The 12,640-nt window shown below is 42.0% G+C and overlaps 1 pseudogene; it reads right to left on the reverse strand.

Moving 5' to 3' along the window:
• Positions 1-8,651: 8,651 nt before the first annotated feature.
• LOC115400020 (uncharacterized) lies at positions 8,652-12,196 on the reverse strand (annotated as a pseudogene).
• Positions 12,197-12,640: the final 444 nt, after the last annotated feature.

Consider the following 12,640-nt stretch of genomic DNA (forward strand, 5'->3'; position numbering starts at 1 on the left):
ATATTCTGCATTAAATGTCGGGTAAAAAGACCCTGTCATGGGATCACTTGCATCTCCCAAAACGAGGAATAAATCCAATAATACTGATGCACTGGAAACAAAACCTGAATAAGTATCATGTCTGAATGCTTTCACAGAGACATTGCGTTGCAGCTCATAAAATGTCGTAGTTATGAGAGCTTCTTTTTATTCACTGTTTGCTCAAAGTGAGCAAATGTGAATCCATTCCGCAGAGGGCATTTGGATAAACTGCAGGTTGAAACGACAGATCAGTACCCAGTACCTACCATAATAATTAAACATTTTCTCTGTCTTTTTCTTTTTTTTTTTACAATTCAAAAAAAATGTGAAACACAAAGCTGTTCAACTTGCACAAGCAAATGTCTTGCCCTCCTTAATCTAGTTGCCCACAGCAAAAAAGCCCCAAAAAAACCAAAAGTGTTTTCCTTTCCTCATAAGCTTCCTTTAATTATTGCAGTCATTGCATAGTGCATGCAGATTACAGCAGGTTTAACCAAATGTAATTATTACTTCATGATGGACCATTTAACAAACAGAAGTCTGCCTTGAGTGTGTTCGTTCATTCTTAAAGTGAGGATTTTGGGAAGTTTGTTGATAGTTACGACTGAAATTGTGAAGGAAAAAAAAAAAGCAGGACACACATCAGCAACAGGTCAACAGTGCTTCACATTGCCAATGTAGAGAGATAGTCACACTTGGATGCAAATGAGTTACTAATTAACAAATCATTTTGAGGCCCTGTTTACTTTGCAGTGTTTCAAGTTGAAACGTATTGATTTAGCATTTTCATTTCAGAAAAGTGTCACATTTACACAGCAACGTTTTGAAAGATCATTTCTGCTCACACAGAAACAGCAGACATGCTGAAAATGATGTTCGCATGTAGAGCCATGAATTATGTGTTTTGTGATTCTCAGCATCATATTTGTTTAACCAGACAATCAACAAAAGCAACAAGAGTTTTCCGTTTTCTCTTGAAAACGTTGTGCAACATCTTTCATTTGGAGAGTTGTAGAAGCCAGCTGGGTATCTGGGATCTGGTTCTCATCCAGGATGTTCTTTCTGTGTGTTTGCTAACTCGGACCAGTTTGAAGTGATATTTTCCTTTGCTCTTCTGACATGATTTTTCATCATTCTGAAATTCAGGCCGGCACATTCAAACAATTTCGTCTTTTCAACTCAAAAGAAAACACTTCCATCCTGTCATTTCCATGTGCTGCTGGAATTATGCATGCTTTTTGAAGAGAACAGTAGTCAAACAGACCTTCCCATGCTTACTTTCTCAGGCAAATCAAAGTAGCCTGTTTAATGTCATCTAAAATCAATGTGTTTTTTTTTTTTTTTAATTCACAAATTCCTGATTTTTGATAAACAGTCCTGTCGGAAACTGTAATGACTAGAGCGGAACGATATGGGCAAAATTTCATATCTCGATATCCATGTCAGATATCTCGATATCGATACGATATATTACAATGGATTCAGTGAAAGTTAAGCATTTTTCAGAAAATAAAACCATCACAATACAAAAGGATGTAAAAAAAAATGCAGTTTTATTTATGAGAACTCACTGCCACTACCACCAAACTCGTTTGTGCAGATTCTGCAATCCCCCTCTGCCATCAGCTGTCAACCAGTAAACGAGGTTTGTGGTTGGCTGGCCTTACCTGTGCATGGGCAAGCTTACACGCAGGGCAAGCAGGGGAAATCTTGATATCATTGATTTTGAGAAACTAATGTCCTGAATGTTCATATCCCGATATCGATATGATAACGATATATCGTTCGGCCCTAGTAAGGACAGTTTTTCTTCGAAGCCATTGTTTACTTGTATTTTCTTACCGATGTCCTGATCAAGTAGACAATGGCCATTCAGTCAAGGAAAAAAAAAAAAAAAAAAGACACAACCCGATAATTGACCCAAACCATGGCGAGAGAGAAATGGAAAAAAATATATAATAATAATAATTTGTTTCAATTGCATTGGATGATAGAAAATTATTGGAGAAACAGACGCAGGAAACATCAGTAGAAGTTGGAGGCCTGGTTGAAGAAGCGGGTTATTGTGGAGCTCTGCTGGGAGACAGCTCCAAAAGATGGAAGTTGCCACGCTGGAAATACTGGAAGGTTAACTCATGCAGATCAGATGTTTCCATGACATTATGTAGATGCGGATGAAGTCAGGAAGACACTGAGATCCGACAGTGACTTTTGGGAATTTGGAGAGGAGGAGGGTTTTACAGCTGATACCTGATTCAGCCAAGAGCCAGTGGAGATGAATGAGGGTGAGGATGGCATGCTGCCAGATTTCAGTGTGGGTCAGAACTCTGGCCACTGAATTCTACATGTGCAGGCGTAGCAGAAATATAGGCTCCAGCATAACAATATAAGAAAGGTCTGGAGGAGCATCAGAAACATAACAGCATAAAGACGATCCACCAGTGGAGCAGTGGTTTGGACATGTCTGACAACAGACCTGACACTGAGGGCCATGTTCATATGCCTTTAAGTCTAATGTAGAGCGTCATGCTGCTGCAGACAGGAAAGAGTCTTGGAGTGGATGTGACCTGCAGGAAGGTTAAGAGAGAGACACAGCAGGCAGGAGGAAGAAAACACAACCTGCTGGCAACACTGCTCATCCAGCCACAAACAGCACCAGTTGCCAGAAGTTAGTAAACTGACTGGCCCACCAAACCGGTCGTCTTGGCATTAACAGCCTCTGGGCATGTCAGAGTAGGAGGAAGTACGTTTCACTGCAGGGGAAGCCAGAATGAGAGCAGTGGGGGAGTTCAAACCTGTCCCTCAAGGTAAGATCCAGAACTGGGCAAAGATGGGAGAAAGGATCTAAAATGACACCCTGGTAGTGTGGATTATACTCAATCCTCAAGGAGAGGCGAGAACGGGAGACAGATATGAGCAGGCTGTCTGGTACATGTGGACGTGAGGCGTATTATTCTGCACTTTGCAGACTGGTCTTACAGATAACCCCTGGCTGTGCTGTGATTGCTCCCAATCATTTTGCCGAGTTTTGTCTCACATCCTTCGGGCTCTCTGCCTCAGGGTTGAACACACACAAGACGGCCGGTTTGTTGCAGGAATATTGAGGATTTGTGCCGAGATGTTCTGTGAAATCTGAACAAAATTCTGCAGTGAGTTGTTTCTGAACCGTAAACCCAAGAGCATCTCAGGTTATCATTTATGTGAAGTGGCTTTGACTGTAAAGGTACAGAAACAGGAAACCCAGCAAACACACTTGAATACAGAACCCACACAGAAGACAACCTGAGGTTTCTCTCTTTAAGATTATGAAGTGTCAACTGAGGATGCAAATTCACTTGGTAATTTGTAATATTCAACAGATGGTCGTTCAGTTCTTGCAAAGCTGAGTTTGGATGGAAGGAAAAACCAGAAAACTGATCTACGCCTATAATTATTTCATTACCGTTGTGGCAGCGCTGATTAGAAATCTGCACGTGGCTTCACATCTGTGTGACTGATATAATTATTCAGTCCATCCAAATTATGTAATGAAGCATTTAACAAAACATCCCAACCCCTTTGCCTGAAAAAGTATTTAAGCTTGCGCGACCACCAGCTGCTCATTCTATCCAGAATCATTTTCTGAAGTTAAACATTTGATTGATGGGGTCTTTCTTAATGTAGATTTGAGAATATCTCCACAAATAAATGTATCAAACAACAGCAAGAAAATGAAAATGTAATGTAACAATAAAAATCCAAAGTTAACCACACTATTAACTAAAAGAAAAGATTATTTAACTTTGTACAGCAGACTCTCAAATGAAAATCACCCAACCCAATTATGTCTTGGGATGTGTGTATGTACATTGATCTTTATTGTACCTTGATCATTATTTAAATGGCTGTAAAGCACTTTAGGTTGTTTTTGCTGTCATATGAAAGGTGCTTTATGAGTTAATTTGATTTGATACGTTTATAGGCTGGGTGAATTTATGAATGTAGTACTTCCTGAGTAAATGTCTTCTCATTTTGCTGGCACAGCCAAAATGACAAGCTTGATTGGCTAATTGGAAAAGCTTTTTCCAGCTTCTTTCTGCTCACATCACCATGGTGTAAACAGAGAGGGACCTCAACCTTCCAAGAACACACTAAAGTAGAGACAGTAAAAACAACTCCAGCAGTGAAGAATGCCATAACTGAAATAATCTACAAATGCATGAATTTGAATAAACAGGCAGAGTTAAAAAAGAAAAAAAGAAAAAAGTGGATCTGCACACGGTAGAGGTATCATCATGGTGTCGGGCTGCTTTGCTGTCTTTAACTCTGGAGAAACTGAACGCACTCAGAAGTGGTCAAATCTAAAGATCTTCAATGAAATCCTGGTTTAGATGCTACCCTTGCGAGGTTCTGAAACCTAATATGCTTTTAGATGTGCTTGACTATTCAGCAACGTAAAAAAAAAGAAAAAGAAATAATTGGTTATTTTCATACAGAACAAGGCAATTTGTGTATTTATAGGAATGCTTGAAACTGCTACATTAATGTTGAATGTTGTGATGCTTGATGTCAAAAGGCGCAAAAAAAGTCTGTCTTTGAAGTTATTATTATTCAGTTATCCATTTATTCTGTCGAGGCATTCAGGAAGACACACAATTATTCCTGTACTCAACAGATCGAATTAGGAGGGATTCATGACGACATGAGGGCATGAACAGCTCTGGTCATGTTTCATGAAGTGATGAGGCCATTTTGAGGAGTCCGTTAGTGGTCAAACTAGATGCAGGTATTGTTTTTCACAGTTTCACTGATGGATGCTGCTTTCTGTGGAGAGACAGAATAAAGCTGAGAAAAACAGCAGAGGAGAGAAAATGAGATTAGGTGGTCTGGTAAGATGAGTGTTTCTCCACTCAGGGAGAAGAGATGGGAGGAAGATGAAGATGAAATGAGGCTCTTTGGGAGGTGAATGTAGCTGATTGAGGGACAATATGGGTGGAATTTGTCGTCTGCTGTAGTCTCTGGGCGAGAACTGGGTCTGTTTTTGAGCTTTGTGGATGACGGATCTCAGTGTCATCCCTGAAACATCTATGTTCCAGGAAGAAGGAACACAATCTTTACATGTGATCATGACTCCACTCTTTAATGATGCTCTTCTATCTTCAAACTCATTCCTCCTTCAGCAATAGCTTCTTCCACAAATAATTAATAACTAACCACTGATTATCCTCATCTGCTGATTAAGAAGAAAAATGACGCTGTGAGAGCAGTTTAGGTTGAGCTGCAGATTGGAGGGTTTAACTCAGTGAACCATGGGATGAAAAAGTCTGCTCAAAAGTGAAATAAATTGTAAATTCCTTGTTTGTGTTTAATTTAGTGCAGTTTAGGTTGTGACTACAAAGCAACCCCATATGTGATTTGTGAGCTATAAACACATTTCATTTGAACTGTTGCATGTTAAACTAACATGTGGAGGTTAATACCACAACACAGAGGGAAACTGGGGCGAAGGAAAATTTTGGTCAGTGCTCCTTGTCCTTGTTTTTAACCCTTTACCATTTAACCTCAAGTGCGTTAATTTGCTGTGATAGTGTCCAACAATGTTTGGCATTGAGATGTGTGGCTTGTTTTCTCGTGTTTTGGTTTAATGTGTGGTAATTAACAAATTGTTGAAAAATTAATAGTGAAGGCTTTATTTCACCAATTGACTTTAAAGTAATTTTTTTATATATATTTATTTATAGATTTTGCTCCACAATCGTAATTAAGTGACAAGTGTATTAAGTGATCACAGTACAAAAACACTGCATTAAAGTCTCATCCTGAACAGAAAGAAAAAGAGAAAAAAAGTCCTCAAACCAGATGAAACCAGGAGGAATTTATGGTTATTCTAATGTCCCCAGCTGCTTTGGTTATTTAAATTGTTTTAGTTTACGATAACAGCAGCAAAAGAAGAAATTCACTGGGACGGCGGAGAGAATGAAAGAGACCCTTTGTCATTGTAACTCATACAAGCGCTCATCTTTTTCTTGATATACGTACTGCGAGTCCGGGGTCATTGTGGGAGTGTCTTCTCTTACAGCAGTTTCACATTGTGACAGTTGCAGTTCTATTGAGCAGCTGTTATTGCATCTATGTCAAGATACAAATCCAGTGTCGATAAGGCGTCATCTTATATGGAGCAGAAGCTTTTATGTTCTTGAAGCTGTTTGTTGCCAGCCTCTGATCAGCAAACTCGGCACTGGGGAAAGACTTCATAAAATATCACATTTTTTTGTTAACAAATATAGTCACCCTTTAATAGTTTAGTAATTAAGAGTCAAGCGTTATGACATTTTAACTTTACTGTTTGACCATGTCGTCGCTATTCTTAATGTTTATAGGGTGTTGTCTTCAGCATCCACGAGTGACCTGGCATGAAAACTATTTGTTTTCAGCACTTCTGCCATTTTCTGACATCGTTTTTTAAACGTTGAACAAAAAACCTTTTGTTTAACCCAAATTAAAAAAAAGTGTCTTTGCACTTGAAAAGTTGTTGCAGAAACAGAGTCTGAATGTATTTGTCAAACCATTATTATTATACAAAAAATCTTTATGTCCTGTTGGTGTCAGAAGGCATTATTTTTGCAATTCAATTTCCAAGCTTCAAGTGTAGTGTATACTAAAGGATACAACAGTTGTTTCCTTCACAGTCTCACAAATACCAAAATATCGAACAAAATATGCATTACATAATATAGAACATATCTGGCGTTCTTCTGGAGCCCTACATAGTAACATGTACAAACAAATTTGATCAAACTTCCTTAATTACCTTATTTACCTTTTCTTTTTTTTACCCACACAAGAATGTTTAATTCATTTTTTGTAAGTGAGGTTAAAAATAAAGGGAAAAAAAAAAATCAAACGTGAAATAGTTCAGCATGTGCCAGGATTTTTCAACAGAGTGTGTGTCGTTCATACTTGTGTATTTATAAAGTTATCTGCATTGCTCATCATACTTCAGGAACCTTCTCAGGTCAGAATTGCAGTACATATGAGGCTGTCTGCTGTGGTTGCTTTATCACAACATTCACAGCTGCGTTCATATAACGGCCATATTGCAAATGACACCTGAAATCCAACACTGCCAATCCCATCAGGACACACTGAATATGAATCGAACAATACCAAGAAGCATCAGCTAAACTTAATGATATTTTGACAGTCCATTGTCAGATGGCAGTGTGCTCCTCAAGAGCTCTCCTTCGTATCATTTCCAGCAGATTCATTTAAAAAAAAAAACCGAGAAGTGCGCTGTGAGCTTTCTGCACTGCTTCACTGAAAGAATATTTGTGATTTTGCTCTGTAGAAAATAGTGAGTAGCTCTTCCAGGAAGACCTGATAGTCCTTTGTCTTTCTCTTCACCTTTTATCCAACTTTCACCTTCACTGGTTAAGTGAAGGTGCTGTTTCTGCATACAGATTGTGTGGATGCTTCATTTTCCTCCCTTTATAACATCAGCAGTGACTCCGTCTTGCATCACATTAGGTCTGCTGTAATGGGAACGGGGAAGTTCAAACACTTTTCTTTTGGTTTGATAATCATATGTAAAGGCAGCAGGTCAGGTTTCAAACATCGTTAAAAACTTCCCCGCATGCGTGTCTCTGAGCCGGGGAGTGAATATGGCTTTCAAATCAGGACAAACCAACACTGGCAGTTTATATTGGTTTTCACTCATGAAGACAGATACTACATCATGGACAAATGTTTGCTCTCACTAACACTATATAAGTACTTCTGTTACGCCTGAAACAATGTGTTTGGTTAATGGTTTATTTAAAGCTCATGTCCGGAGTTTTGAAAGAGAGAGGTTTTTAGTTTAATCCAACGTCTCAGGTTCCGCCCTCCCTCTGCTTTCATGAGCGACCAAGTCACGCCCCTTTAATTGTGCACACTATTATCCGTCGGGTGAAAATGAGAGCCTCTGAGTCCTACAGCATCCTCCATGTTTACGGTGGATGTTCAGCTGGCCATGGATATATCCGAGGTAAGCGCGGCGGCTGCTACGTTGCAAACTCACCTCTGCCTGGGTGAGTGCGCGTGCTCTCTGGCTGCGTGCACACTTTGATTGACAGCACGAGAATGCGGAAGCTTGAAATCTATTGGCTGAAGCTGACCGGCGCTTTTTTGGATAACATGGGGGTCTATGAGGCGAAGGCGGGGCTCATAAATAAATTTTTATATTGCCTTATGCTAATATTATATTGTAGTATCGAACCAGACTAACACATTTAAGCTCTGTTGAAAAATGATACATACATTGGAAACAAACGGAAACTCCGGACACGAACTTTAAGTGATGGTGGTTCTTCTTCTTCCTTTTTTGGTTTCATTGTTTTCAGTTCAATGAGATTTTTGGTGGGGAGTTGAGTAAGACAATGAAATTGAAACCTTTTGAACTCTCTCACTCTGCTTTTCCCCTTTTTTTTTTTTTTTGTCCTCATTTCAAGAACAAAAACTAGTTGTCACTGGACCGTTCTAAAATACACCTTGTGGTGCCCCTGGACACATCATCAGTGATGTAACCTGGGGTCTTCAGGGGTTTCGGGTCTTTCAACAATCAGACCCCCTCACCCAGGCGACCCAGCCGGGGTTGATCAGGCCCCAACTTGCTACCCTACACCCCACGCCTCTTTCCTCCTGATCCACAGCCACCTCGACGCTACCTCTGCTGCGTCGGTGGCCAACTTGATGGCCCTCCGCTTGCTGGCTCCTGTGATGCCTAACATCTTATAGGCCTTGCAGAGGGATTAGCCCACAAATCCTCGACATCCCACTTCGATGGATTCGCACCTTGCCCGCCAGCCGTTGTGTCGACATTGCTCCATTAGTTCGAAGCACTTTGCCAGCTTCCGCTCATGGGCCTCCTCAATTAGGTCCTCCCATGGCACGGTGAGCTCCAGGAGAATCACCTGCTTGGTTGCCACTGGGGTGAGGACGATGTCTGGCCTTGAGGTTGTCCTGGCTACTTCTTCTGGGAACCTCAGTTGCCTCCCCAGATCAACGCGCAGCTCCCAGTCACGCGCTGTGGCCAACAGGCCCGATGAGGTGTTTTGGGCAGCCCCTGAAGATCTTTCCCCAGGCTTGACAAATGTGATGGTGTTCTTTACTGGGCGAACACTCCTGCTGTGACTGATCCCTCCACAGATTGAGTCCGCTATGGATTTGAGGACCTGGTCATGCCGCCAGCGATAACGCCCTTCGCCCAGGGCTTTCGGACAGCAGCTGAGGATGTGTTCCAGAGTTCCTCTTCTTTGGCAGAGGGGGCAAGCTGGTGTCTCTGCCTTTCCCCAAGTAAAGAGGTTTGATGGGCTTGGCAAGACATCATAAACTGCTTGGATCAAGAATTTAATCCGATGGGGTTCGGCTTTCCAAAGTGCAGTCCATGTGACTTTTCGCTCCACAGCTTGCTCCCATCTTGTCCAGGCACCTTGCTGCCGCAGCCCCACCATCTGGCTGGCCCGTTTCTCCTCTACTCCCGCTCGCACCTCCTCCAGGATTAGCGACCTCTTCTCCTTGCCCTGAGCCTTCTTGTAGCGAGGTGTTTTGCTACTGCCAAGGCTGGCTCTTCCTTTGGCCACTGTGCCCACCAGCACCCTTTGCCGCAGCCTTGACTCTGCAATGTCCACAGCATCGGCAGCTCTCCACTTTCGTCCTGTCCTAACTTCAATCCCTGCCTGTGCAACCTTCGGATCGCTGGACTCTTTGTATTGCAGCAGCTCTCTGGATCGCGATACCATAAACTCCTTGCTCAGGCTGCTGATGGGGAGCGTTAGCTTGTTGCTCTGACCATATAGAGCAATGCTGCTCAGACTTCGCAGGAGACCAAACCACCTACGGAGATACTTGCTCACCCTCGTCTCGAAGCCTTCCACTGTTGAAATGGGGACTTCGTAGACCAAGAGGGGCCATAGGATCCTGGGAAGAATCCCATGCTGGTACACCCAGGCCTTAAACTTACCTGGGAGGCCAGACTTGTCCACTGCGACTAGCCAAGTCTCCAGCTCTTGGTTGGTCGTCTGTATGGATGCCGCATCTCTCAGACTACAGTCGAATACCTTTCCCAGGCTCTTCACAGGTTGTTCGGTGAGCGACGGTATCTTTGTGGTGCCAAGGGAGAAGCAGAACTTGTCAGTCACCTTACCTTTCTTCAGCACAAGGGACCTGGACTTAGCTGGTTTGAAGCTCATGCGCGCCCATGAGATCAACTCTTCGAGGCCATCCAGAATCCACCTACAACCAGGAACCGATGTAGTTGTCACCGTCAGGTCATCCATGAAGGCTCTGATAGGTGGCTGTCGGACTCCGGATTTGGTGAGGGGTCCTCTGCACTGGACTTCTGCCGATTTCACCAGCATATTCATGGCGAGTGCAAAGAGAATGACCGAGATGGTGCATCCGGTGATGATCCCCTTCTCGAGCTTATGCCATTCTGAAGTTGATGTTCCTGAGGATACTCTCAGACTAAAGTTGGCATAGTAGTCCAAGATTTGGTCTCTGAACCTCTGTGGGATGTGATGTCGGTTCAGAGACTCTTCTTTTGGACCAACTCATCAAAATGCCAATAAAAAAAAAAAAAAACAGTATTTGATTCAGTAATCAACATCAACCTGAAGGGTTGTGTTTGAAAACTCAGACAGGATTGGTACGTTGTATGTTAAGTATCCTCACATTCTTTCTTTCTTTCTTTTTTTTTTTTAATCATATTAAACTTTGAAGCAGCCGAACCTTTTAAGTAACTTGAAAGAAAATTACTTCTATTCAAAAAACAATCAGTTGAATGAATTTAATTGGTTAATTGGTTTCTATAAACTTTGATCTACAAAGACTTGTTTTGTCTGAATAGAATCAGAAAGCAGGTGAATCAGTAATTGTCCCCATGTTTTCATTTACTGTTTAACCTTTCTCTTCTTGTATCTTTCCTTTCCTTTGATCTTCATACAGCTTGAAATGTGTTGTAATTTTTCTCCTGCCTGTCTCTGGTGTGAATGATTGCTTTATAGCTGTAATAAGCAGCACACCCAGCAGAGAAAGGTTAAAAATGGCTGTAATACTTTCAGATGAAACTGCCTCTGTCAGCCTAATGGCTCTGTCTGTGTGTGACGTCTCTGTGAGTCGGGATCTGTCCTTTGACTCAAAGAGAAAAATGATTATTTGGAGTCTGAACTGTGAAATGAATACATTGTCTGTCATTTTCTGTGTGCACTGACCTAAAAAATTGTTTGTAATAAGCCAGCGACGATCCTGACTTCAGATCACTGATATTCAACCATTTCCTTCCTCTGAAAGTCATTTGATAATAACGTCGGCATTACTGCAGTGAAAGGATGTTTCCAAATAATATTTGTTAAAGTTTTCAGCTGAAGGATCAAAATCTGAATCTGAAAGAAATATTTTGTTTTATTTGTTTCAGTAAATGTATTTTTGTCTTCCAAATTAAAGGTGATATATGCATTGTTTTTAAAAGTGACGTGGTTTTTAGGCTTGACCTGATATGATTTTTTTTTTAGGTTTTCAAGGGCAAACTGATTTTATTTCTCATTTGTGGTCAAAAAGGTAGGGTTGATGTAGCCTGGCACGCCAGACTGTCTCTCCATGCTCAAGGATACATGGGGAAACAGTCTGGTACCGCGCCAATTGAATCAGACTTCTGCCTGGCAAACTTCTTCCGGGCCAATCACAGCCCACAAGAGGCAGGAGTTAGCGATGCGTCATATTATACCCCCTTCAAAACAATCATGGTGGCGGCCACAACTCAGCGAGGTTTTACCACGGCTCTGTCTGAAGTTTTGAACAAACTGAATTTGGCTCTGAAACCACAGCAAGAATCTGCTCTGAAGGCTTTTCTTTCTAACCCCAAAATTCCACTGGACACAAAAGCACCGCGCCACGTCCCAGAAGCGCCGGTGTTACAACGGATCACCAGAACGGAGGCGCACACCACGGTGCTGGTGATTCGCTTCAGGTCACCGCTTCTAAACGGTGCGGCGCTGTGCCGCGCTCCCGGTGTGCATTGATTTCATGAACAAGACGCCGGCACGGCGCGGCGCTTAAGCGTCCGGTGGAATTTGGGGGTAAAAGGGACGTAAAACTCCATGCCATGACCCCATGTTTTGGACTACAAAACGACTACAACAGAGCGCTGCGTACATCGCATTGTCGTTGCGTCACAGCCTTGTTTCTTGGATTGGTTCTCTCCGCTCAATAGTCCCTCCTCTCGTCAGCCTGTTTGAAATGCTGCCCCAATGACGCGGTACCAGACTGTCTTTATATGTGTGGAACACATGAAGTCAGTCTGGTATGCCAGGCTCGGGTTGATGCAGGACAGACTGAACAAAGAACTACCAATCCTGAATAAGAAAATACACAAAATACGACTGCAAAAAGGTTAAAATACTCAAAAAGTGCGATGCCTAGTTGGTGAGCCAGGTCTGCAGCTAAAAGAGTTTTGATTCCAAAAACATGAGAAAAAGAGGATGAGACGATAAAATCATGCAATCCCTGACAAACACTATGATGGTATCCTAACAACTTTTTACATCTAGAACAATGAAGTGATCTTGTTTTACTTGAGGTTTATATTTTGGGCAGTGCGTTTGCT

This window comes from Salarias fasciatus, chromosome 14 (genome assembly GCF_902148845.1).
Source record: "Salarias fasciatus chromosome 14, fSalaFa1.1, whole genome shotgun sequence".
Classification (NCBI taxonomy): domain Eukaryota; kingdom Metazoa; phylum Chordata; class Actinopteri; order Blenniiformes; family Blenniidae; genus Salarias; species Salarias fasciatus.